This window comes from Pristiophorus japonicus, chromosome 10 (assembly GCF_044704955.1).
Source record: "Pristiophorus japonicus isolate sPriJap1 chromosome 10, sPriJap1.hap1, whole genome shotgun sequence".
Taxonomy (NCBI): Eukaryota; Metazoa; Chordata; class Chondrichthyes; family Pristiophoridae; genus Pristiophorus; species Pristiophorus japonicus.
In genome coordinates, this window is record NC_091986.1 from 199,099,816 (window position 1) to 199,126,349 (window position 26,534).

Genomic DNA, 26,534 nt, shown 5'->3' on the forward strand with positions numbered 1-26,534 from the left:
TAAGGAAGGACATTAGCTTGGATGATGTGGAATCGGTATGGGTGGAGCTACAGAATACCAAAGGGCAGAAAACGCTAGTGGGAGTTGTGTACAGATCACCAAACAGCAGTAGAGAGGTTGGGGACAGCATCAAACAAGAAATTAGGGATGCGTGCAATAAAGGTACAGCAGTTATCATGGGCGACTTTAATCTACATATTGGGCCCAAGTTTCCACAAGAAAAAAAACGGGCACCCCTCAGAGCTGGGCACCCGTTTCTCGCGCCTAAAAAAATCCTCGGTATTCTCCACCGACTTACAGGTCCTGTGGCACTCGGCGCAGCCGGCACGAGCTGTGGGGGGGGCGGAGCCAGGTCCCTGCGCTGAAAACAGTGCCGGGACCTCTGCACATGCGCGCTACAGCCGGCACGCAAGTGCAGTAGCTCCAGCTGCCGAACTGTGTGGGAGGGGCCCGAAGCACGCAGCCCCTAGCCCTGGCCCAATGGCCTCACTGGGGCTGCGTGAATGAGGTTCCTCCCACGGCCAGCTCCTGCTCCCCGCCCGACCAGACCCGACACTCGCTCACTCGCTCCCCCGCCGCCCCCCCCTCACCCACCGACCAGACCCGACCCCCGCTCCCCCCCCCCCGACCAGACCCGCCCCCCGCTCCCCCCCCCCAAACACCCGCTCCCCCCCCCCCGACCCGACACCCGCGACCCGCTCTCCCCCGCCCCGACCCGACACCCGCTCCCCGCCCCGAGACCCGCTCTCCCCCGCCCCGACCCGACACCCGCTCCCCGCCCCGACCCGACACCCGCTCCCCCCGACCCGACACCCGCTCCTGTTGACCGACCGACCCACCCTCCCTCCCTCCCTCGCACGAACAGCTGCAGAATTCTCCCTGGCTGAAGCACTTTCACACAGGTAGGAAGATGGTTTATTTAATCTTTTCTTGGCTTATAATTGTTTATTCAGGTTGGATTTATTTGTATAATATTTGTAGAAGTATAAATAAGAATTTATTGTCGAATTTAATGAGTTCCCTTCCCCCCCACCTCGTTCTGGGCGCCTAATTTGTAACCTGCGCCTGATTTTTTAATGTGTAGATCAGGTTTTTCCAGTTCTACAAAAATCTTCACTGGCGCCATTCTACTTTAGTTTGGAGTACATTTTCACTGTGGAAACTTTCAAATCAGGCGTCAGTGGCCGGACACGCCCCCTTTTGAAGAAAAAATTCTGTTCTAAACTAGAACTGTTCTACCTGACTAGAACTGCAGAAAAAAAAATGTGGAGAATTGCGATTTCTAAAATAGTCCGTTTTCCACCAGTTGCTCCTAAAAATCAGGCGCGAATCATGTGGAAACTTGGGCCCATTGAGTGGGCAAACCAAACTGGTAGCAATGCAGTGGAGGAGGATTTCCTGGAGTGTATTAGGGATGGTTTTCCAGACCAATATGTCGAGGAACCAACTCGAGGGCTGGCCATCCTAGGTTCAGGACTAGAGTCCTGAACTTAAGAAAGGTAACTTCGATGGTATGAGATGTGAATTGGCTAGAATAGACTGGCAAGTGATACTTAAAGGGTTGACGGTGGATAGGCAATGGCAAACATTTAAAGATCACATGGATGAACTTCAACAATTGTACATTCCTGTCTGGAGTAAAAATAAAACAGGGAAGGTGGCTCAACCGTGACTAACAAGGGAAATTAGGGATAGTGTTAAATCCAAGGAAGAGGCATATAAATTGGCCAGATAAAGCAGCAAATCTGAGGACTGAGAATTTTAGAATTCAGCAGAGGAGGACAAAGGGTTTAATTAGGAGGGGGAAAATAGAGTATGAGAGGAAGCTTGCTGGGAACATAAAAACTGATTGCAAAAGCTTCTATAGCTATGTGAAGAGAAAAAGATTAGTGAAGATAAATGTAGGTCTCTTGCAGTCAGATTCAGGTGAATTTATAATGGGGAACAAAGAAATGGCGGACCAGTTAAACAAATACTTTGGTTCTGTCTTCACAAAGGAAGACACAAATAACCTTCCTGAAATACTAGGGGACCGAGGGTCTAGTGAGAAGGAGAAACTGAAGGAAATCCTTATTAGGCGGGAAACTGTGTTCGGGAAATTGATAGGATTGAAGGCCGATAAATCCCTGGGGCCCGATAGTCTGCATCCCAGAGTACTTAAGGAAGTGGCCCTAGAAATAGTGGATGCATTGGTGATCATTTTCCAACAGTCTATCGACTCTGGATCAGTTCCTATGGACTGGAGGGTAGTTAATGTAACACCACTTTTTAAGAAAGGAGGGAGAGAGAAAACAGGAAATTATAGACCAGTTAGCCTGAGATCAGTAGTGGGAAAAATATTGGAATCAATTATTAAAAATGAAATAGCAGCATATTTGGAAAGCAGTAACAGGATCGGTCCAAGTCAGCATGGATTTATGAAAGGGAAATCATGCTTGACAAATCTCCTAGAATCTTTTGAGGATGTAACGAGTAGAGTGGACAAGTGGATGTGATGTATTTGGACTTTCAAAAGGCTTTTGACAAGGTCCCACACAAGAGGTTGGTGTGCAAAATTAAAGCACATGGTATTGGGGGTAATGTACTGATGGGGACAGAGAACTGGTTGGCAGATAGGAAGCAGAGAGTCGGGATAAACAGGTCCTTTTCAGAAAGGCAGGCAATGACTAGTGGGGTGCGGCAGGGCTCAGTGCTGGGACCCCAACTATTTACAATATACATTAATGATTTAGATGAAGGAATTGAGTGCAATATCTCCAAGTTTGCAGATGACACTAAGCTGGGTGGCGGTGTGAGCTGTAAGGAGGACGCTAAGAGGTTTCAGGGTGACTTGGACAGGTTAGGTGAGTCGGTAAACGCATGGCAGATGCAGTATAATGTGGATAAATGTGAGGTTATCCACTTTGGTGGTAAAAACACGAAGGCAGAATATTATCTGAATGGCAGTAGATTAGGAAAAAGGGAGGCGCAACGAGACCTGGGTGTCATGGTACATCAGTCATGGAAAGTTGGCATGCAGGTACAGCAGGCGGTGAAGGCGGCAAATGCTATGTTGGCCTTCATAGCTAGGGGATTTGAGTATAGGAGCAGGGAGGCCTTACTGCAGTTGTACAGGGCCTTAGTGAGGCCTCAGCTGGAATATTGTGTTCAGTTTTGGTCTCCTAATCTGAGGAAGGACGTTCTTGCTATTGAGGCAGTGCAGCGAATAAAGTACTTTTTGAAGTACAGTCACTGCTGTATTCGGTCTGGATTCATATATAGGCTAGACAGAGTAAGGACAGCAAATTTCCTTCCCTAAAAACGACATTAGTGAACCAGATGGATTTTTACGACAATCCGGCAGTTTCATGGTCACCATTTCGGATACTAGCTTTTTAAAAAAAAATTCATTGAATTTAAATTCCCCAGCTGCCATGGTGGAATTTGAGCTCATGTCCCCAGATCATTGTTCAGGCCTCTAGATTACTAGTACCACCTTCTTTTCTTAGGCAGTCCCCCGGAGTCGAGGATGACTTGCTTCCACACTACAATGAGTTTTAAGGTGACTGATGTGACCAATGCAGGATCTACAGTCTCTGTCGCAGGTGGGGCAGATGGTGGGTGGGGTGCTTGATTTGTCGTACGCTCATTCTGCTGTTTGCCGGAAGCATGCGGAAGCCAAGTACAAAGAGATTCTACGTGTTCAGTGCCTTCTCAGATGCTTCTCCTCCACTTTGAGCAAGCAGTAAGGGATTCCCAAGAGTCGGTGGGGATGTTACATTTTTTCAAGCAGACTTTGAGGGTGTCCTTGAAGCGTTTTTTCCGTTCTTCTGGGGCTCGCCTGCTGCGATGTAGCTAGGAGTAGAACGCTGGTTTCAGCAGTCTAATATCGGGCATGCAGACAATGTGGCCTGTCCATCGGAGCTGATCGAGCGTGGTCATTGCCTCGATGCTGGCCCGAGAGAGGACGCTGATTTTGCAGAGGCAACATTGATGGTACTGCTCCAGTGCTTTGAGGTGCCTACTGTACATAGTCCACGTCTTTTAACCATAAAGGAGGGCAAGTATCACTACTGCTCTGTAGTCACTGCCACTGGACCAAGACCTTGCCACTGGACCAAGACCGAGCTCTGTCAAGCCCGTGTGGTGGCTGATGTGCACCAGCCACCACATGTTTAAAAAATCCACACACAGGCATCTTCCACCGTTGAGGATATAGTTCGGGTCCTTCATTGAAACACCTGTGAACTCATCCTTTTTTGGCGTGAAAGCAAGTCATCCTCGTTTCGAGGGACCGCTATGATGATGAGTAGACCATGAGCTTGGTGCCGGGTTTGAGATCCTGCTCTTCTAACACTCGTTTTCTCAGGCGACCGAAGGCTGCACTGGCACACTGAAGGCAATGTTGAACTTCATCATCGATGTCTATCCTTGCTGATAGTAGGCTCCCAATGTATGGCAAGTGGTCCATATTGTCCAAGGTCTCGTCATGATCTTGATAATCGGGGAGCAGTACTGTGTAGCGGGGGTAGGTTGGTAGAGAACCTTAGTCTTACCGATGTTTAACGTAAGGCCCAGACTCTCTCGTACACTTCAGTGAAGGGGTCAACAATGGTCTGGCGTTCAGATTCTGAGTGTACACAAATGCAAGCATCATCTGCATATTGTAATTCAATGACAGAGGTTGGAACAACCTAGGATCTGGACTGGAGGCGTCAAAGGTTGAACAATTTCCTGCTTGTCCTGCAGCTTAACTCCACTCCAGCGGGGAGCTTGTTAAAGGTGAGATGAAGCATTGCAACGAGGAAGATTGAGAAGAACGTTGGTGCAATGGCACAGCCTTGTCTGACCCCGGTCTGCACTTGTATTGGGTCTGTGGTGAATCCATTAGTAAGAATCATGGCTTACATGTCATCGTGAAGCAGGCGGAGGATGGTGCCAATTGTTTTTTTTTGAGGACAGCCTTTTGAGAAGGACACTTCATGATCCCTCACAGATGACAGAGTCGAAAGCCTTTGTGAGGTCAAAGAAAGCCACGTACAGAGGTTGATGCTGTTCCCTACACTTTTCTTGGATTTGTCGCTCAGACAGCAGGGAAACTCCTCTGTAATTACGGCAGTCGGACTCGTCAGCTTTCTTGAAGATGTTCACGATTACGGCGTCTCAGATCCCCTGGCATGCTCTCCTCCTTCCAGATAAGAGAGATGAGGTCATGGATTTCCGCCAACAGTACTTCTCCGCCATGTTTTAGTACTTAGGCAGGGATTCTATCTGTTCCTAAGACCTTGTTGTTTTTCAGTTGCCGGATGGCCTTTTCAACCTCATGCCTGGCTGGGATTGTGCTGAGGTGGTGACAGGTAGCATGTTGTGGGATGGAGTCAAGGACCATAACATAACAACGACGCTATTGTTCCCCGTTACAAAGGCATAATTAAATTAGATTATGAAGCATTTCAGTTTGAACTGGCACTTTCTTGTCCTCCGTTTGAACTGGCATATTCCTGTGACAGTTTGAACTGGCAATCTCTGTCCTCTCAGTTGCTACTAGAACACATGAAGTGGTCTATCAAAATCAAAATAGTCTAATTTTTGATTCATTGCTAAAAGTGCTGTTTTCTGTCTAGTGACCAGTGAGAAAGTCCAGTAGATTTATACTAAATTTAATGTTAAGGTCCAAATACCCCCACCTTTTTCTGAGGCTCATGGCACAGCCAGTAAAGAATTTTGAAATCCACAAAGTTAATGACAGGACATTAAAGTGCATTAAATTTCACTGCTATTTTTAAGAAAATGTTCGTGTAAAATTTTCAAATTTCATAGAAACCAATCGGATAAAACGTTGGGAGTGAAGTACTTCCAAAATTCAGTCTTGAACTTCCTAAAGTAGAAGCAAACTGACATTGTTTTGATGTTGCTACATCCCTTTTACACTTTGTGTTGATGGAATGTTGCTTTGGATGTGCATGATTGCCAATGCAGCTCAGCACACCACTGAGTGCACTAATGCCTTGCGGTTCGAGACTCCCTCCAAGTGGGCTTCTCACATTGGTTAGAGTTCCCCAAGGGTGCAGTATAAGTCCATCTATAAAGACCGGAGGAACAGTACAATCTCAATAACACAAAGTTCATTGTAGAGGGATGGTATCGGTATTACAAAAGTACAGAAAGTCCTTCTGTATATAAACTGCTATTTCCCAATTTACTACTACAAGCAGGATCAGAATATGCCGGGGTGGGGGTTGAAATAAAAGTAAAATGCAGGGGCCTCGGCACAACACCCAACTCAACTAGGTAAAAAAACTGCCAGGATTCCTGCTCCTAATTGCTATTGTGAGACTACTAATGAAAAATTCACAGAAAGGTGTCAGTCAACACACATCATCTAGCAGCACATGTGACCAACAGCCACTGGACAAGGTATTGGAGGGCATCCATGGAACCATACTCCAGCATGAGTCAGTGCCTTCAGAAAGAAGGAATGTGATGTTAAAATGTGTTACAAACAAAATCGGGGCATAGGGCAGGACAGGGTCTATTGCCAAATTAAAAGTTCTATACACTAATGTATATATCATAAGAAATAAAACAAGTCAATTAGAAGCGCAAATTCAGTTAAAAGGGCATGACGTCGAGACCATCACTGAGACCTGGCTACAAACAGGGATTGACTGGGAGATAAATATTCCAGATTGTAAGGTCTTTAGAAAGGACAGCGAAATTGGAAAAGGTGTAGCAGTAATATTGATAAAGGACGCTATTAAAATATTATAAAGAGGGGTCATCAGTAAGGATGAGCAGGCAGCAGGATGCTATGGGTAGAATTGAGGAATAGAAAAGGATGCAAGACTTTGGTGTGAGTTGTTTGTAGACCTCCAGCTAGCAGTGATAAAAGAGCAGGATACATAAACACAGATCAGAGAAGCTTATTGCAAAAACAAAAGTAGCTATAATGGGAGACTTTACATTTCATATAGACTGGGAAAAGCAGAATAGCTCAAGTTCCAAAGGCAGCAAATTTCTTGAGCATATTCAGGACAATTTTCTGCAACAATGGGCCGTAAATTGAGGCCTCTCCCGAAGAGGTCCCGTAAGCGCCAGTTCCCGCCGTGTGATATGCATGCGCAGAGAACCTGCACTTGCGAACTGTCAAAATGTCTTCTGACAGATCACACATATCCCCAGGAGACAGACATTTGCGGGCGGCGATTTGGGCAATTTGCTCAACTCTTGCTCAACGAATGGCCTTCAAACTCTTCTGTCAAAATCAAGCGCAAGACCTGCTTTCACAAGCGTAAGTTTCAAAAGATAGAAAAATAAAATGTTATGAATCATTTTTATATTAAAAACCCTGCTCATTAAGTTAAGTTTAATTTTACCCCTATTAAAACATTTTTTTTAATTCAAAAAAATTCCATTTCAATTAATTTTAAATATATAAAGTGTTTTTATTTATTTAAAAGGTATGTGTTTTGGGGGTATTACCATTACCAGAAATGGTGATCTTCATACAAACGGAGATCAGCATTACTATGAATGAGGATACTTCATTTTCATTGGTTGGTCTGGCCCACGTGATCCCAGGCTGCAAGTATGCTCCTGGAATACGTGGGCCTATGCACTGGGCTGCGAATGGAGGCCTCGGACCGCAAGTGTACGTTCCTCAGGGACCACCAGGTATTTTCCTTTAAAAAAATTTGGTCAGAGGCATCCGCCTGCAGGAAGCCTCCGACTGCAATTTCTGGGCCAATATGTTCTTGAACCAACAAGAGAGCAAGCCATCTTAGATTTATTGATGAGTAATGATCCTGAATTAGTCAATGTTCTAACGGTAAGGGAACACCTAGCTAACAGTGACCATAATATGACAGAATTCAATATTAGGTTTGAGAGGGAGAAGGGTGAATCACAAACCAAGTTTTGAAATTTAGGTAGGGCTGACTTTGGAGGGATGAGGCAGGAATTGACAATAAACTGGGCAGAACTATTAACGGATAAAACTATGGATGAAGAATGGCAGGTGTTCAAAAAGGTAATTGGTAGAATACAAGACATGCACATATCCCTAAAGGGCAAGAGCTCTACTTGTGCAGTTAAACAATCTTGGTCAACAAGGAAAATGAGAGATACAGTAGTGTAAAAAGAAAAGACTTATACGAAGGCGAAGAACAATAGAGATTCCGTAGACTGGGTGAGATATAAAGAACAGCAAAGGGATACAAAAAAAGTAGAGAGAGCTGCAAAAAGGAATATGAGAAAAAGCTTGCGAGGAATATCAAGGACAACACTAAAAGTTATTACAAATACATTAAGTGAAAGAGGGTGGGCGAGTAATGTGGCCCCTTAATGGCAGACACAGGTAATACTGTCATTGGAAATCAGGAAATGGCAGACTTACTAAATAACTATTTTCTATCGGTCTTCACAGTAGAGAATGATGATAAAATACCAGAGATACAAGGAAAACTGAAAATAACTCAGGCGGACGAACTAGCTACATTCAATACAGTTTAAAAAAAAGTGATGGAGAAACTAATGAGATTAAAGATAGACAAATCTCCAGGACCCGATGGTTTCCACCCCAGGATATTAAAAGTAGGTGAAGAAATCGTTAATATGTTCGTCATAATCTTCCAAAACAATTTCCAATGTCACTCCACTATTTACAAAAGGCAAGAGAGCTAAACTGACAGCAGTTGTGGGGAAGTTATTAGAATCTGTTACCAGGAACAGTGTGACTGAGTGTTTGGACAAATATGAGCTGATCAGAGTCAGCATGGATTTGTATTGGGCAAGTCATCTCTAATGAACCTACTTGACATTTCTGAGGAGGTAACAAACGTGGTAGATAAGGGAGTGTCCATGGATGTTATTTATATGGACTTCCAGAAGCCATTCGACAAGGTTCCACATAAGAAAACAAAAATGAGAGTGCATGGAATTGGAGACAACCTTGGCTTGGCTAGGAAATTGATTCGGAGGCAAAAGACAGAGTAGGATTAATAGGTATGTACTCCAAATGATTGGGGGGCACCACTAGTCACACCCAAAGATCATTTGAAGCGGCAGCATTTCACTATATTTATAAATGACTTGGATGAAGGAATAGAGAGCCGTATATCTAAGTTTGATGACAACCAGAAGTTAGGTGGTATCGTAAATAGTGTACATGCGAGCAGAGAATTGCAGAGGGACATTGACAGATTAAGTGAGTGGACAAAACTGTGGCAGATGGAGTTCAATGTGGGAGAGTGTGGTGTGAGGTCACCCATTTTGGACCCAAGAAAGATAAATCATAGCATTTTCTAAATGACAAGTAGGAACTGTGGATGAGCAGAGAGATTTAGGGGTCCAAGTACAGAAATCACAAAAAGCTAGTGGACAGCTTCAAAAATTAATTTCAAAGATGAATGGAATGTTGGCCTTTATTCTCAAGTGGGCTGGAATACAAAGGGGTGTACATTATATTAAGCTGTACTGAACTCTGGTTAGACCCCATACAGAGTACTGCATTCAGTTCTGGGCAAGCCCCCACCTCAGGAAGAATATATTGGCTTTGGAGGGGATGCAGCGCATTTCGCCAGAATGATACTGGGGCTAAAAGGGTTAAATTACGAGGACAGGTTGCACAGACTAGGCTTGAATTCCCGTGAATATAGAAGATTAAGGGGTGATCTAATTGAGGTATTCAAGGTAATAAAACGATTTGATAGTGTAGATAGAGAGAAACCATTTCCTCTGGTAAGAGTCTGGAACAGGTGGGGAATAGCCGTTCAGGCGTGATGTCAAAAAGCACTTCTTCACACAAAGGGAAGTGGAAATATGCAACCCTCTCCCCTAAGAAGCTGTTGAGGCTAGATCAATAGAAAATTTCAAAACTCAAATTGATAGATTTTTGTAAAGCAAGGGTACTAAGGGTTACAGAATTGGTTCTGACGAAGGGTCACAAAGCAAAATACTGTGGATGCTGGAATCTGAAAGAAAAACAGAAAATGCTGGAAATCTCAGCAGGTGAAGCAGCATCTGTGGAGAGAAACAGTGACCATGGGGTCAAATTTCAGCCTGAGTTGCTCCTATTCTTTTGGAGCAACTAGTTTAGATTGGAGTTTCTTAGAAATTTCAATTCTCAGCATTTAGTTTGCTCCAGTTCCAGTGAGTTAGAATAGTTCCATTTTAGAACAATTTTTTTTCTCCAAAAGGGGGCGTGTTTTGCAAGTTTAGGCAGTAAAAACTTACTCCAAACTAACTTAGAACGGAGTAAGTGTAGATTTTTGTACGCTCAGAAAAACCTTGCCTACATTTAGAAATCAGTGGTAGGGAACAAGAGATTGGAGGGGGGGGGGGTGGTTTACAAACATTAAACACTTTACTTTTACAAATGAAGAGCCATCAATAATAAATCAATAAATAAACCAATAAATCAATCCCCAAAAAATTAATAAAAAAATAAATATAAAATTATTTCTACTCACCTACTGCAGCACCAGGGAGGAGAGGGGGGCTGGGGGGAGAAGAGATGATGGGGGGGTGGAGGAGACGATGGCAGAAAGAGAGAGAAGATGATGGGGGGGGGGGGGGGGGAAGGCGACGATGCCGGGCCGCCGCCGACTCTTCAGGCAAGGCCCCGCCCCCAGCGAGAGGCCGCGGGCCCCGCCACCGACGAAGCCGGGCCCTGCCAAGGATTTTGGGCGGGGCCAACACGTAGCAGATGCCGGGCCGCCACCGACTCTTCAACGAGGTGCCGCGGGCCCCACCGACGCCGGGCTCTCAGGAGAACTTCGGGCGGGGCCACCACCAGCAAGAGGCCAGGCGGGCGGGCCCCGCCGCCAGACCACTCGGCCCGGGATAGGGGTGACGTCCCTTCGGCCTGGGATAGGGTCGTCGCCCCGGAGACAGGACACGCGCAGCTGCCGGCACTGTTTTTGGCACAGGGCTGTAGCTCCGCCCCCAGCAGCTCCTGCTGCGCCACGCCGAGGTGGAAATGGGCCTACAGCTATCAGAGAATCGCAAGGTAAGTGTTCGCGCAAGTTTTGTTCTATAAATTAGGCGGGCCTCTCCAGGGTGCGCTGTTCTAGCGGGCGTCCGAAACTTGAGCCCCATGTTTCCACACTTGCTACTTAACTATGGAATAATGCATACGATAAGACCGCATTCGAGGCATGAATGATTCAAAACATATTCCACACCTCCGTTCATTGCCTTCTATCGCGAATTCAAACAATTTCAGTTGTTACATGTGGGGAAGGCAAATTACCCACTTAGATTCCACATCCATTGTACAGACTTATTGAGTTGGGTAGCACAAGAGCATTCTTATATTGTAGCTACTGATTTGGGAACCATACCAGTTTCAAAAAATGCAGAGCCAACAATGCTTTGTTAAGTTGCTGATTCCACACCATCCTCTAGTCAGGCAAATAAAGCTCTGCAGTATCCAAACACTTGTTACATTTTTAGGATAATAGGAAAGACTTTTACCTCGTTCATCTTCTTTGCTTTCTGTTTCCCTTCTCGTGTTTGATCAAGTATCTGCCAAGACTTGCTTTCACAGCCACATCTCTTTCCTCACTAACTGTCTCCGCCTTGGACTTAATCCATGTGGATTCCAACTGAAATTCCACCCTTCGTGTTTTGGATCCACCGAGGATTACAGATATCTCAGATATTCAGCGTTCCAACCACTCCAACCATTCCAAGAGCTCCAACCACTGCTCTCGCCGCATCCTGGGATCCACACAACACAATGCACCGCGACATGCACACTCTCGACCTCTCTTCAGCAGCACCGACTCACTATCTCTAAGCTGTCCTGGTCCACAGTTCCATTTCATCCTTCGCCTCATCCGTTGCTTTAACTAAAAACTTTGTTCCTTCCTTTCAGGTGTCCAGGATCATAAACTTCAACAACTCTTGGACACCAACGCCTTTCCGGAACCTTCTTCCCCCACACTTCCCTCTGATCCCATCCCTTCTTCCAATCTCACCCGCTGCCATGTTTTCATGATCCCCTCGTTGACCCCGAACTGGCAGTCCACAGCAAAGGCCTGAGCTTCATCCCCTTACGCCCCCACCTCAATTAATTTTGAGCTCGGCACGTGCTGAGCTCTTTTTCTACCACCTTCGCCTCCGTGCCCACTTCTTCAGCCAGGAGTCTTCCCCCCCGCACAGCTGACCCTTTCTCTAGTTTTCAGAATTCTCGCTCCACCTGGACCCCTCTCTCTGGCCTCTTACCTTCGTTAGACCTCATCATTGCAAACTGCCGACGGGACATCGGCTATCTCAATTTCTCTGCTCCCCTCAATCACTCCAACCTATCTCCCTCTGAACTTGCAGTACTCCATTTGTTCAGATCCAACCCCAAGCTGGTCATTAAACCTGCTGACAAGGGAAGCGCTGTTGTCGTTTGGAGAACCGACCTCTACCTTGCAGAAGCTGATCACCAACTCTCTGACACCTCCTCCTACCTCCCCCTGGACCATGACCCCACTACTGAACATCAAGCCATAATTTCCCAGGCCGTCACTGACCTCATCTTCTCTGGAGATCTTCCCTCCACAGCCACCAACCTCATAGTTCCCCAACCCTGCTTCTATCTCCTTCCCAAGATCCACAAACAGGACTGCCCCGGTAGATTCATCGTTTCAGCCTGTTCTTGCCCCACAGAACTTATTTCTTTCTATCTCGATTCTATTTTTTCTCCCGTTGTCCACTCTCTTCACATCGACATCTGCGACTCCTCCGACACCCTCCGTCACTTTAACAGTTTCCCTGCCTCAACCGTCTGCTTTTCACCATGGACGTCCAATCCCTCTACACTTCCATCCCCCACCAGGATGGCCTGAGGGCGCTCTGCTTCTTCCTCGAGCAGAGGTCTAACCTATCCCTATCCCCCACCACTTGGCTGAACTTGTTCTCACATTTAACAACTTCTCCTTTAACTCCACTCACTTCCTTCAAATTAAAGCTGTTGCTATGGGAACGCGCATGGGTCGTAGCTCTGCCTGCCTTTTCGTGGGCTATGTGGAATATTCTTTGTTCCAGTCCTGCTCGGGTCCCCTCCCTCACCTCTTTTTCCAGTACATTGATGACTGTATCGGCGCTGTTTCCTGTTCTCGCCCTGAACTTGAAAATTTCATTCACTTTGCATCCAATTTCCACCCTTCCCTCAACTTCACATGATCCATCTCCGACCCCTTCCCTTCCTCGACTTCTCCGTCTCAATTTCTGGGGATAGGCTATTGACCAGTATCCACTATAAGCTCACTGACTCCCACAGCAACCTGGACTACACCCCTCCCCCCCGCCCCAATATGGATTCCATTCCATTCTCCCAGTTCCTCCGTCTCCGTTGCATCTGCTCGGACGATGCCACCTTCCACACTAGTGCCTGTGACATGTTTTCCTCAACTGAGGATTCCCCTCTGCCGTGGTTAACATGGCCCTCGACCGTGTCCGTTCTATCTCCCATACCTCTGCTCGCACCCCTTCCCCTCTCTCTCGGAACCACGACAGGGTTCCCCTTGTCCTCACCTTTGAGCCCGCCAGCCACCACATTCAACGGATCATCCTCCGCCATCTCCAGCGTGATCCCACCACCAATCACTCATCTCCTCCCGTCCGCGACACCCTGGTCCATTCCACAGTCACCCCCAGTACCCCCTCCCCTTCCCATGGCACCTACCTGTGAAAGCACAGGAGATGCAACACCTGCCCTTTTACCTCCTCCCTTCCCACTGTCCAGGACCCCAAATACTCCTTCCAGGTGAAACAGCGATTTACTTGTACTTCTTTCAATTTAGTATACTGTATTCGCTGCACACGATGTGGTCTCCTCTACATTGGGTAGACCAAACATAGATTTGGTGACCACTTTGCGGAGCACCTCCATTCAGTCGCTTCTGGTCGCACATCACTTTAAATCTCCGTTCCAGTCCCACTCAACATCTCCGTCCTCCGCCTCCTACTTAAGGGGTTGACTGTGGATGGGCAATGGCAGACATTTAGAGACCGCATGGATGAACTACAACAATTGTACATTCCTGTCTGGCATAGAAATAAAAAAGGGAAGGTGGCTCAACCGTGGCTATCAAGGGAAATCAGGGATAGTATTAAAGCCAAGGAAGTGGCATACAAATTGGCCAGAAATAGCAGCGAACCTGGGGACTGGGAGAAATTTAGAACTCAGCAGAGGAGGACAAAGGGTTTGATTAGGGCAGGGAAAATGGAGTATGAGAAGAAGCTTGCAGGGAACATTAAGACGGATTGCAAAAGTTTCTATAGATATGTAAAGAGAAAAAGGTTAGTAAAGACAAATGTAGGTCCCCTGCAGTCAGAATCAGGGGAAGTCATAACGGGGAACAAAGAAATGGCGGACCAATTGAACAAGTACTTTGGTTCGGTATTCACGAAGGAGGACACGAACAACCTTCCGGTTATAAAAGGGGTCGGGGGGTCTAGTAAGGAGGAGGAACTGAGGGAAATCCTTATTAGCCGGGAAATTGTGTTGGGGAAATTGATGGGATTGAAGGCCGATAAATCCCCAGGGCCTGATGGACTGCATCCCAGAGTACTTAAGGAGGTGGCCTTGGAAATAGTGGATGCGTTGACAGTCATTTTCCAACATTCCATTGACTCTGGATCAGTTCCTATGGAGTGGAGGGTAGCCAATGTAACCCCACTTTTTAAAAAAGGAGGGAGAGAGAAAACAGGGAATTATAGACCGACCGGTCAGCCTGACATCGGTAGTGGGTAAAATGATGGAATCAATTATTAAGGATGTCATAGCAGTGCATTTGGAAAGAGGTGACATGATAGGTCCAAGTCAGCATGGATTTGTGAAAGGGAAATCATGCTTGACAAATCTTCTGGAATTTTTTGAGGATGTTTCCAGTAGAGTGGATAAGGGAGAACCAGTTGATGTGGTATATTTGGACTTTCAGAAGGCGTTCGACAAGGTCCCACACAAGAGATTGATGTGCAAAGTTAGAGCACGTGGGATTGGGGGTAGTGTACTGACATGGATTGAGAACTGGTTGTCAGACAGGAAGCAAAGAGTAGGAGTAAATGGGTACTTTTCAGAATGGCAGGCAGTGACTAGTGGGGTACCGCAAGGTTCTGTGCTGGGGCCCCAGCTGTTTACACTGTACATTAATGATTTAGATGAGGGGATTAAATGTAGTATCTCCAAATTTGCGGATGACACTAAGTTGGGTGGCAGTGTGAGCTGCGAGGAGGATGCTGTGAGGCTGCAGAGCGACTTGGATAGGTTAGGTGAGTGGGCAAATGCATGGCAGATGAAGTATAATGTGGATAAATGTGAGGTTATCCACTTTGGTGGTAAAAACAGAGAGACAGACTATTATCTGAATGGTGACAGATTAGGAAAAGGGGAGGTGCAAAGAGACCTGGGTGTCATGGTACATCAGTCATTGAAGGTTGGCATGCAGGTGCAGCAGGCGGTTAAGAAAGCAAATGGCATGTTGGCCTTCATAGCAAGGGGATTTGAGTACAGGGGCAGGGAGGTGTTGCTACAGTTGTACAGGGCATTGGTGAGGCCACACCTGGAGTATTGTGTACAGTTTTGGTCTCCTAACCTGAGGAAGGACATTCTTGCTATTGAGGGAGTGCAGCGAAGGTTCACCAGACTGATTCCCGGGATGGCGGGACTGACCTATCAAGAAAGACTGGATCAACTGGGCTTGTATTCACTGGAGTTCAGAAGAATGAGAGGGGACCTCATAGAAACATATAAAATTCTGACGGGGTTAGACAGGTTAGATGCAGGAAGAATATTCCCAATGTTGGGGAATTCCAGAACCAGGGGTCACAGTCTAAGGATAAGGGGTAAGCCATTTAGGACCGAGATGCGGAGGAACTTCTTCACCCAGAGAGTGGTGAACCTGTGGAATTCTCTACCACAGAAAGTTGTTGAGGCCAATTCACTAAATATATTCAAAAAGGAGTTAGATGAGGTCCTTACTGCTAGGGGGATCAAGGGGTATGGCGAGAAAGCAGGAATGGGGTACTGAAGTTGAATGTTCAGCCATGAACTCATTGAATGGCGGTGCAGGCTAGAAGGGCCGAATGGCCTACTCCTGCACCTATTTTCTATGTTTCTATGTTTCTATGTTACACAGTTCCAATGAAGCTCAACGCAAGCTCGAGGAACAGCATCTCATGTTTCGTTTAGGCACTTTACAGCCTTCTAGACTCAACATCGAGTTCAACAATTTCAGACTATAACCTCTGTCCATATTTGGCTCCCTTCCCTACTTTTTTTTATATAAACACCCCTCCCCCAATTTTATGAAAAAACAATTCTCTGTCTCCCATGGCAGCGGGTAATTATTCCGCCATTCACACCCTATCTAGATTAACCTTTTTCTAACTTCTGCCATCACCATCTCAAGTTTCGGCCCATCATCCCTTTTGTCTCTCTAATCTCTCCTGTCTTCCACTCCATCACAGACCTTCCCTTTTGTTTTTTCTTCCCCTCCCCCAGTGGGAACACCATCAACCTGAAACGTTAACTCTGTTTCGCTCCACAGATGCTGCCTGACCAGCTAAGATTCCCATTTGTAATAAAGGCTAGCATACCATTTGCTTTCCTAATGATTTCCTGCACCTGCATGTTAACTTTTGTGATTCATGTACAAGGACACCCAGGTCCCTCTGAATACCAACATTTCCCAGTCTCTTGCCATTTAAAATATCTGCTTTTCTATTCTTCTGACCAAAGTGGATAACTTCACACTTCTCCACATTATATTCCATCTGCCATGTTCTTATTCACTCATTTAACCTGTCTATATCCCTTGGCAGCCTCTTTGCGTCCTCTTCACAACTTACTTTCCTGTTATATATGTAAACCTGTAAATACCTTGTTTAACCACCAGAGGGCTTATCCCTTGAAGTCCCAAGGGATCCCACAATCCCTTGGAAGCACCAGTACTTAAGGAGGCCTCACAGGCTGGGGAGGCACTCTGGAGACCTGCAATAAAAGACTACAGTCACACTTTACTTTGAGCTCACAGTATCTGGTCAGACTCTTTATTCATACACTACAACTGGTGACGAGATACAGATGACGAACCCCAACACAACCATGCAGAGAACAGTGGGCATCCTGGAAAAATTCTCAGAGCGACTCGACCAATACTTCGTGGAAGGAGAAGCGAACGCTGCCAAACGAAGGGCGATTCTCACCGTTTGCGGGGCACCAACGTATGGCCTCATGAAAAATCTGCTTGCTCCAGCGAAACCCAGAGAAATCGTATGATGATTTGTGCACACTGGTCCGGGAGCATCTTAACCAGAAGGAAAGCATTCTGATGGCGAGGTACCGGTTCGACACGTGCAAGAGGTCTGAAGGCCAGGAAGTGGCGAGCTACGTCGCCGAGCTAAGGCGCCTTTGCAGGACATTGCGAATTTGAAGGACATTTGGAACACATGCTCAGGGACTTCTTTGTACTTGGCATTGGTCATGAAGTAATACTTCGCAAACTTTTGACTGTAGAGACCCCAACCTTGAGTAAAGTCATAGCGATAGCCCAGGCGTTCATTGCCAGCAGTGACAATACCAAGCAAATCTCTCAACACACGAGTGCTGCTACAAGTACTGTGAACAAAGTAATGTTGTTTTCGAATCATAACGTACATGCCTGCAGCTGCATGCCCACAGATGTCTCAGAGTCCACCATCAAGGGTGATGAATGCTCGGCCATTAACACCTTGTTGGCGCTGCGGGGATGATCATCGTTTCCATTCATGCCGCTTCAAAAGGATACGTTTGCAAGGGCTGTAGAACAATGGGACATCTCCAACGTATGTGCAGGCGAGCTGCAAGCCCTGCTAATCCTGCAAACCACCATGTTGCAGAGGAGGACAGATCCATGGCGGATCACGACGAACCAGAGCCTCAGACCGAGGAAACAGAGGTAAATGGGGTGCACACATTTACCACAAAGTGTCCCCCGATAATATTGAAGGTTGAATTAAATGGACTCCCGGTGTCAATGGAGCTGGACACTGGCGCGAGCCAGTCCATTATGAGCAAAAAGACTTTCGATAAATTGTGGTGCAGCAAGGCCTCAAGGTCAGTCCTGACTTCCATTCGCACTAAACTGAGAACTTACACCAAGGAACTGATTCCCGTAATTGGCAGTGCCACTGTAAAGGTTTTCTACGATGGAGCGGTGCACAAGTTACCACTCTGGGTGGTACCGGGCGATGGCCCCACGTTGCTCGGCAGGAGCTGGCTGGGGAACACACAGTGGAACTGGGACGACGTCCGAGCGTCTCGCCCGTCGACTTCGTGTGCCCAGGTCCTAAACAAGTTCCCCTCGCTGTTCGAACCAGGCATCGGGAAGTTCCAAGGAGCAAAAGTGCAGATCCACCTAATTCCGGGGGCGCGACCTATCCATCACAAGGCGAGTGCAGTACCGTACATGATGAGAGAGAGGGTGGACAGTGAGCTGGACTGGCTCCAGCGAGAGGGCATCATTGCGCTGATGGAATTCAACGAGTGGGCCAGTCCGATTCCAGTCCTCAAGGGAGACGGCGCCGTCAGAATCTGTGGTGATTACTAAGTAACTATCAATCGTTTCTCCCTGCAGGATAAATAGTCACTACCAAAGGCAGACGACCTTTTTGCGACATTGGCGGAAAGAAAGACGTTCACGAAGCTGGACTTGACCATGGCTTACATGACGCAGGAGCTGGAGGAATCATTGAAGGTCCTCACCTGCATCAACACGCACAAAGTTCTCTTCATTTACAACAGATGCCCGTTTGGGAATAGATCAGCCGCGGCAATATTCCAGAGAAACATAGAAAGCTTACTGAAGTCGGTCCCACGCACCGTGGTCTTCCAGGACGACATCTTGATTACAGGTCGGGACATAGTTGAGCATCTGCAGAACGAACCTGGAGGAGGTTCTTAGTTGGCTTAATCGCGTGGGTTAAAATGCTCAAAGTGCGTTTTTCTGGCGGCTGAAGTGGAGTTCCTGGGGAGAAGAATCACTGCGGATGGCATCAGGCCCACCGATTCGAAGATGGAGGCAATCGAGAACGCACCGAGGCCACAGAACGTGACGGAGCTGCGGTCGTTTCTAGGAGTCCTGAACTACTTTGGTAACTTCTTACTGGGTCTCAGCACACTGTTAGAACCAATGCATGCTTTACTACGTAAAGGAGACGAATGGGTATGGGGTAAATGCCTTTGTAAAAGCTAGAAAACTGTTATGCTTAAACAAATTGCTTGTGTAGTATGATCCATGTAAGCCTTTGGTACTAGCATGTGATGCGTCGTCATACAGTGTAGGGTGTGTATTGCAACAAGCTAATGAATCTGGGAAATTGCAACCGGTTGCTTATGCACCCAGAAGTTTGTCTAAGGCTGAGAGAGCCTACAGCATGATTGAAAAAGAAACATTAGCGTGTGCTTATGGGGTAAAGAAAATGCATCAATACCTGTTTGGGTTCAAATTTGAATTGGAAACTGACCATAAGCCACTGATATCCCTACTTTCTGAAAGTAAGGGGATAAATACGAATGCATCGGCCCGCAACCAGAGATGGGCGTTCACACTGTCCGCATACAACTACGCCATCCGCCACAGAAAACTGTGACGATGCTCTCAGTAGGCTGCCATTGTTCACCATAGGGATGGAAATGGCACAGCCCGCAGATTTAGTTATGGTAATGGAAGCATTCGAGAGTGAGCAATCACCTGTTACCGCCCGACAGATTAGAACCTGGATGAGCCAGGAACCCTTACTGTCTTTAGTAAAAAAAACTGTGTGCTTCACGGGAGCTGGTCCAGTGTCCCATTAGAAATGCAGGAAGAAATAAAGCTGTACCAGCAGCGCAAAGATTAAATGTCTTTACAGGCAGACTGCCTTCTGTGGGATAATCAGGTAGTAGTACCAAAAAAGGGCAGGGACACTTTCATTAGTGATCTCCACAGTACCCATCCTAGGGTCCATGTTAACTATGCAGGCCCATTCTTGGTAAAAATGTTCCTAGTGGTTGTAGATGCGTACTCCAAATGGACTAAATGTGAGAGAATATCGGTACGCACGTCCGCTGCCACCACTGAAAGCCTGCAGGCAAAGTTTGCCACGCACGGCCTACCTGATGTCCTTGTGAGTGACAACGGGCCGTGTTTCACCAGTGCCGAGTTCAAAGAGTTCATGACCCGCAATGGGATCAAACAGGTCACATCTGCCCCGTTCAAACCAACAGCATCCAATGGCCAGGCAGAGAAAGCAGTGCAAACAATCAAGCAGAGCTTGAAGAGGGTAGCTGAAAAAGACTCACCTATCCCGAATCCTGCTTAAGTTACCACACGAGACCCTACTCGCTCACTGAGATTCCATCCGCTGAACTGCTCATGAAAAGGACACTTAAGACAAGGCTCTCGTTAGTCCACCCTGATCTACACAAACAGGTAGAGAGCAGGTGGCTTCAACAAAGTACATATCATGATAGCGCAAATGTGCCACGCGAAATTGAGATTAATGATCCTGTATTTGTGTTGAACTATGGACAAGGTCCCAAGTGGATTCCCGGCACTGTCGTGGCCAAAGAGGGGAGTATGGTGTTTTGGGTCAAACTTTCAAATGGACTCATCTACAGGAAACACTTGGACCAAACCAAACTCAGATTCACGGACTATCCAGAGCAACCCACATTCGACCCTACCTTTTTTGACCCCCCAACACACACACCAGTGGCAACCGACACAGCGGTTGACCACGAAGCAGAACCCATTACCCGCAGCAGCCCAGCAGGACTCACTACACCAGGCAACCCAGCTGCACAGCAGCCCAGCGAGGGCCCAACAAACAACTCACCAAAACCAGCATTTGCACCGAGATGATCAACCAGGGAAAGAAAGCCCCAGATCGACTCACCTTGTAAATAGTTATACTATTTACTTTTGGGGGTGGGGTGGGGGGGGATGTTGTTATATATGCAAACCTGTAAATACCACGTTTAACCACAGCGGGCTCATTCGCTGGAGTCCCAAGGGATACCACAATCCCTTGGGAGCACATGTACTTAAGGAGGCCTCACAGCCTGGAGAGGCACTCTGGAGATCTGCAATAAAAGACTATGGTCACACTTTACTTTGAGCTCACAGTATCTGGTCAGACTCTTTATTCACACACTACATTTTCCACCTAACTTTGTATCATCAGCAAACTTGGATACATTACACTCGGTTTATCCTCAGTTACAACAATTATATAAACATTCCAGCTTTAGTTTTGTACTATTACAATTTGATAATTATATCAGTATATTCAAGTAATACTTTTTTGAAGAGATACTGTCCAAATATACATCAAGTACTGACAAAAATTAGGCTCCTTTCATTGATTTTCTTTTTTTAAACCATTGTTTGCCAAGCTTGAATAACCAGCTAGCTAAGATATTTTCAGCTTCATGCTACATTAGGCATTCTATAATAATTTGTTTAGAAAAATAAATCAGTCAATTTACAATATTTGTACACAAACCCATTTCATCATTTGCTCATCTACTAAATTAAAATCAAAACCTCCTTTGGGGTACAATTTGCGATTGCAGTTCATTGTTCTATCAAGTGCCTTTACACAGGTGTGTTGGGGTCCTTCATCCCAGAATCCTGACTCTAACAAAACATTGTACACAAAAAGGTAAACTAGATGTGCCAATAGAAATTTTTTTTCCCTAGATATTAATAAAGATAATCTCCCAAAAGACTCCAATATTCAATGATCAGTAAATTGTGCTAAAAAAGGAGGCAGACAAAAAGCAGGAAACTATAGAGCAGTTAGCCTAACATCTGTCGTTGGGAAAATGCTGGTGTCCATTATGAAGGAAGCTGCAGTGGGACATTTGGAAAAGCATGATTCAATCAAGCAGAGCCAGCATGGTTTTATGAAAGGGAAATCATGTTTGACAAATTTGCTGGAGTTCTTTGAGGATGCAACGAGCAACGTGGATAACGGGAAACCAGTGGATGTGGTGTATTTGGATTTCCAAAAGGCATTTGATAAGGTGCCATATAAGAAGTTACTGCACACGATAAAAGCTCAGGGGGTTGGGGCTAATATATTAGCATGGATAGAGGATTGACTAACTAACAGAAAACAGAGAGTCGGGATAAATGGGTCAATTTCCGGTTGGCAAACAGTGACTCGTGGGGTGCCGCAGGGATCGGTGCTGGGTCCTCAACTATTTACAATCTATATTAACGACTTGGATGAAAGGACCGAATGTAACGTAGCCAAGTTTGCTAATGATACAAAGATGGGTGGGAAAACAAATTGCGAGGAGGACACAAAAAATCTGCAAAGGGATATAGACAGGTTAAGTGAGTGGGCAAAAATTTGGCAGATGGAGTATAATGTGGGAAAATGTGAGGTTATCCACTTTGACAGAAATAATAAAAAAGCGAATTATAATTTAAATGGAGCAAAATTTCAAAGTGCTGCAGTAGAGAGACACCTGGGGGTCCTTGTACATGAAACACAAAAAGTTAGTATCCAGGTACAGCAAGTAATCAGGAAGGCAAATGGAATGTTGGTCTTTATTTCAAGGGGGAATAGAGTATAAAAGCAGAGAAGTCCTGCTACAACTGTACAGGGTATTGGTGAGGCAACACCTGGAGTACTGTGTACTGTTTTGGTCTCCGTATTTAAGGAAGGATATACTTGCATTGGTGGCTGTTCAGAGGAGGTTCACTAGGTTGATTCCGGAGATGAGGGGGTTGACTTAGGATAGGTTGAGCCTATACACATTGAAGTTCAGAAGAATGAGAGGTGATCTTATTGAAACTTATAAGATAATGAGGGAGCTCGACAAGGTGGATGCAGAGAGGATATTTCCACTCATAGGGGGAACTAAAACAAGGGGACAGTCTTAGAATAAGGGGCCGCCCATTTAAAACTGAGATGGAGAAATTTCTTCTCAGATGGTTGTAAATCTATGGAATTCTCAGTCCCAGAGAGCTGTGGAGGGTGTGTCATTGAATATATTTAAGGCGGAGATAAACAGATTCTTGAGCGATAAGGGAGTAAAGGGTTATGGGGAGCAGGCAGGTAAGTGGAGCTGAGTCCATGATCAGATCAGCCATGATCTTACTGAATGGCGGAGCAGGCTCGAGCGGCCAAATAGCCTACTCCTGCTCCTATTTCTTATGTTCTTATGTTGATAATAACAACCCGCAAACATATATACAACTAACTATAATAGACCGTATAAGTAATTTCAAAATAAATGAAAAGACTTTCCGCCCCGATAGTTTTGAGAAGATAGTTAGGTGTTTAATCACACAATAATTTAGTTCACAATATATTTGCACATAAAAAAAAGTTTTGTTTGCAAAGTTTCGTGTGAACTTTCACAACAGCCTTTGTAGATGCAACAATTTATTATGTCACGCCTCAATGCTCACAATTGACAAGCTTAACCTACTTAATTAAGTAGCTTTCTCAATATTTAAAGACTGTTTAAGAGCATCCTCAATATTTGTAATAGTTCTCATTAAAACAGCAAGATCACCACAATTTCATCCCTAAATATGTTTTGAAAAAGTGTGGAATTTTAATGTTTCACACAATTTAAATGTAAACTGAACTGAACAACTGCTAGCCCTCCAGTGCTGCCAAACTGAATGCGAGCAGGCCGAGGAAACGGAAACACTTTCCAACACCTCAACAACCCAACACCTTTTGACATGCAGCAAGCTGCAAAGTGCCAAATATGAAATGTTAATGATCTGATCCATCAGTCTATTTCATTCAGATTTAGGGCTGTACTCTACAAATCATTTAAATAAAAACATTACAATTAAAGTACAGAAAGAGAGGAGGTAAATTAAGTCAACAGTACTCACTGACTTAACTTGCTTGAGTGCCACTCTAATGAACCAACCAAAAAGTCACTCCACTGGCATAAGTTTCCACCACCCCCACGCCTCCTTCCTCAAATGTAAAAGTTGAAAAACATATCTCTCTCTCGGATCTCAGAATATCCCAGAGCAGGTAGGCTGGGGAACCAGAGGATTATGAAACAGGTGGACAGAGTGCGGTAGGTTTAAGCTGGTACATATTTCTGAAGAGTATTATCGTTTTAAAATCACTCCCTTCAAACTAAGGGAAACTCATCATAAGACGACTCTCACATTATAAATAAAAGCAGAAAATGCTCAGCCAGGATTTTGAATATAACATTTCAGAGGGAACCCTTCATCAAACGTCTCACTACAACGTTAACTTTTGGATGTTGGCCAACCTGCTGTACATTTCCAGTTTTTAACTTCAGATCTCCAACATTTGTCATTTGTAACAAATGGATTGAAAAGCAGTGATTGTGGACATTTTGAGCTCGACAGATCATAACTCTCACAACTTTGTCCCTCTCACCAGATCTGCCTCACTGGTGCAAGTATATTATATGTTCGACTTATTTAACTTCGTTCTCGAGTAAATCTTTCTTTTGAAATTAGCCAAACAAAGCATTTGCAGAAAATTACATTTTAAACTTATTTTTAAAACGCCCCATATCAGTCTTGGGTGTAAAAAAAGTTCACAGCAGAGAGAAGAAAAAACCTTTTAGAAAGTTTGTGGAGGTAGTCAGCAGACTGCAGTCGCTGACAGACCGTGATCCACTTTCTGTAGGTGTGGCTGGAAAATGAGGGATTGAAGCAAAAGGGCCCGTCACAAACTCTGCAACTGACCTCCTGGATCCGAGCTCCGGCCAGAGCCGAGGGGAGAAACACAGGAACCCCCCGCCCCCATTTAATATTAAATAAACTTCATCAAACTCCATGGTGCGAAGGGGCAAAAAAATCAAGAGTCTCGGCCTTTTCCCAGCCCTTGGAGCCTAAATTCACAACCAAAAGCGATCCGGGAACAAGCCCCGGGGGAGGAGAAAACAGTGTAAATACAATTAAAGACATTTTTAAAAGCCCTCGGGAAAAGATTCCCGAGCGTACTGCTCACCTCTGATGGCGGGGTGTGTGTGTGTGTGAGGGGCGGGGGGCCTTTCCCACAGGAGCGGCTTCCTCCTTCTCCCGGCACCGACTCTCTCAGCAGCCCAGCGGCTCCATGGCTGTGTTTATCCTTTTATATATATTATTGGTCTCTTCCCCCTCTCTCTCTGAAGAAAAGGCAGGGCTCGGCGTGATAAGGGTTAGGGGTGTGTGTGTGATATATATTCTCGCTTCGATACCACAGATGTTTATCAACCTTCCTTCGATCCCCCCCCCCGCCTCACCGACCGACAGACTGTGGCGATACCGCAGCCACAACTCGAGCTCGAGCGAGCTAGCGGAGCGAGCGAGAAAGAGAGCGTGCGCGCATGCGCGGAGAAAAGGCGGAGACTCCGCAGACCCAGTTCGAGCTGTGGGGAGAGAGAGCGCGCATGCGCCACAGCTCGAGTGGAAAGAGAGAGCGCATGCGCAGAGAAACAAGCGGCGACTCCACAGTCATAACTCGAGCTGGAGTTGGGCGAGTGTAAGAGAAAGAGCGCGCATGTGTGGGCACGGCAGCCGCAGCTCGAGCTGGAGAGGAGCGAGAGAGGGGGAGGGAGTGCATGCGCAGGCACGGCCTCCAGTCAGAGCTGTTCACTCCCAGTAACACGCCCTGATTAACATGGCGCACTTCCCCTCCCTTCCCTCTGTGCATTCAGCTGCTCAGATTTGATCAGCACAATTAATTTGCTTCTTTCCATCATTTTTTAAAAACACACACTTATGCTTTGTTTGGCAGTGTGATTCTCTTCCCCTCTCTCTGAAGAAATGCCTTATCTCTGGCAATCAATTATTGCATTGCAAATGTTTTTACCATTATCAAGTTAACTAAACACATTGGTTCACACAAGGTTATCCAGATTTGAGCTTTACATAGAAACATAGAAAATAGGTGCAGGAGTAGGCCATTCGGCCCTCCAAGCCTACACCACCATTCAATAAGATCATGGCAGATCATTCACTCAGATACCCCTTGATCCCTTTAGCCGTAAGGGCCATATCCCTCTTGAATATATCTAACGAATTGCATCAACAACTCTTTGCGGTAGAGAATTCCACAGGTTAACAACTCTCTGAGTGAAGACGTTTCTCCTCATCTCAGTCCTAAATGGCTTACCCCTTATCCTTAGACTCTGACCTCTGGTTCTGGACTTCACTAATATCGGGAACATTCTTCCTGCATCCAACCTGTCTAGTCCCGTCAGAATTTGATATGTTTCTATGAGATCCCCTCTCATTCTTCTAAACTCCAGTGAATACAGGCCCAGTCGATCCAGTCTCTCCTCATATGTCAGTCCTGCCATCCCGGGAATCAGTCTGGTGAACCTTCGCTGCACTCCCTCAATAGCAAGAACGTCCTTCCTCAGATTAGGAGATATGGAAACATAGAAAATAGTTACAGGAGTAGGCAATTTGGCCCTTCGTGCCTGCACCGCCATGCAATAAGATCATGGCTGATCATTCCCTCAGTACCCCTTTCCTGCTTTCTTTCCATATCCCTTGATCCCCTTAGCCGTAACAGCCATATCTAAC

The 26,534-nt window shown here is 45.9% G+C and overlaps 1 protein-coding gene across 1 annotated transcript in view; it reads right to left on the reverse strand.

Annotated features, from left to right (window-relative positions):
- The window catches only part of cyfip1 (cytoplasmic FMR1 interacting protein 1), a 232,925-nt gene extending 207,633 nt beyond the window's left edge, over positions 1–25,292 (reverse strand). Inside the window, exon 1 of the mRNA XM_070892474.1 lies at positions 24,973–25,292. The gene's annotated coding sequence lies outside the window, so the exon portion shown is untranslated. The remainder of the gene's footprint in view (positions 1–24,972) is intronic.
- Positions 25,293–26,534: the final 1,242 nt, after the last annotated feature.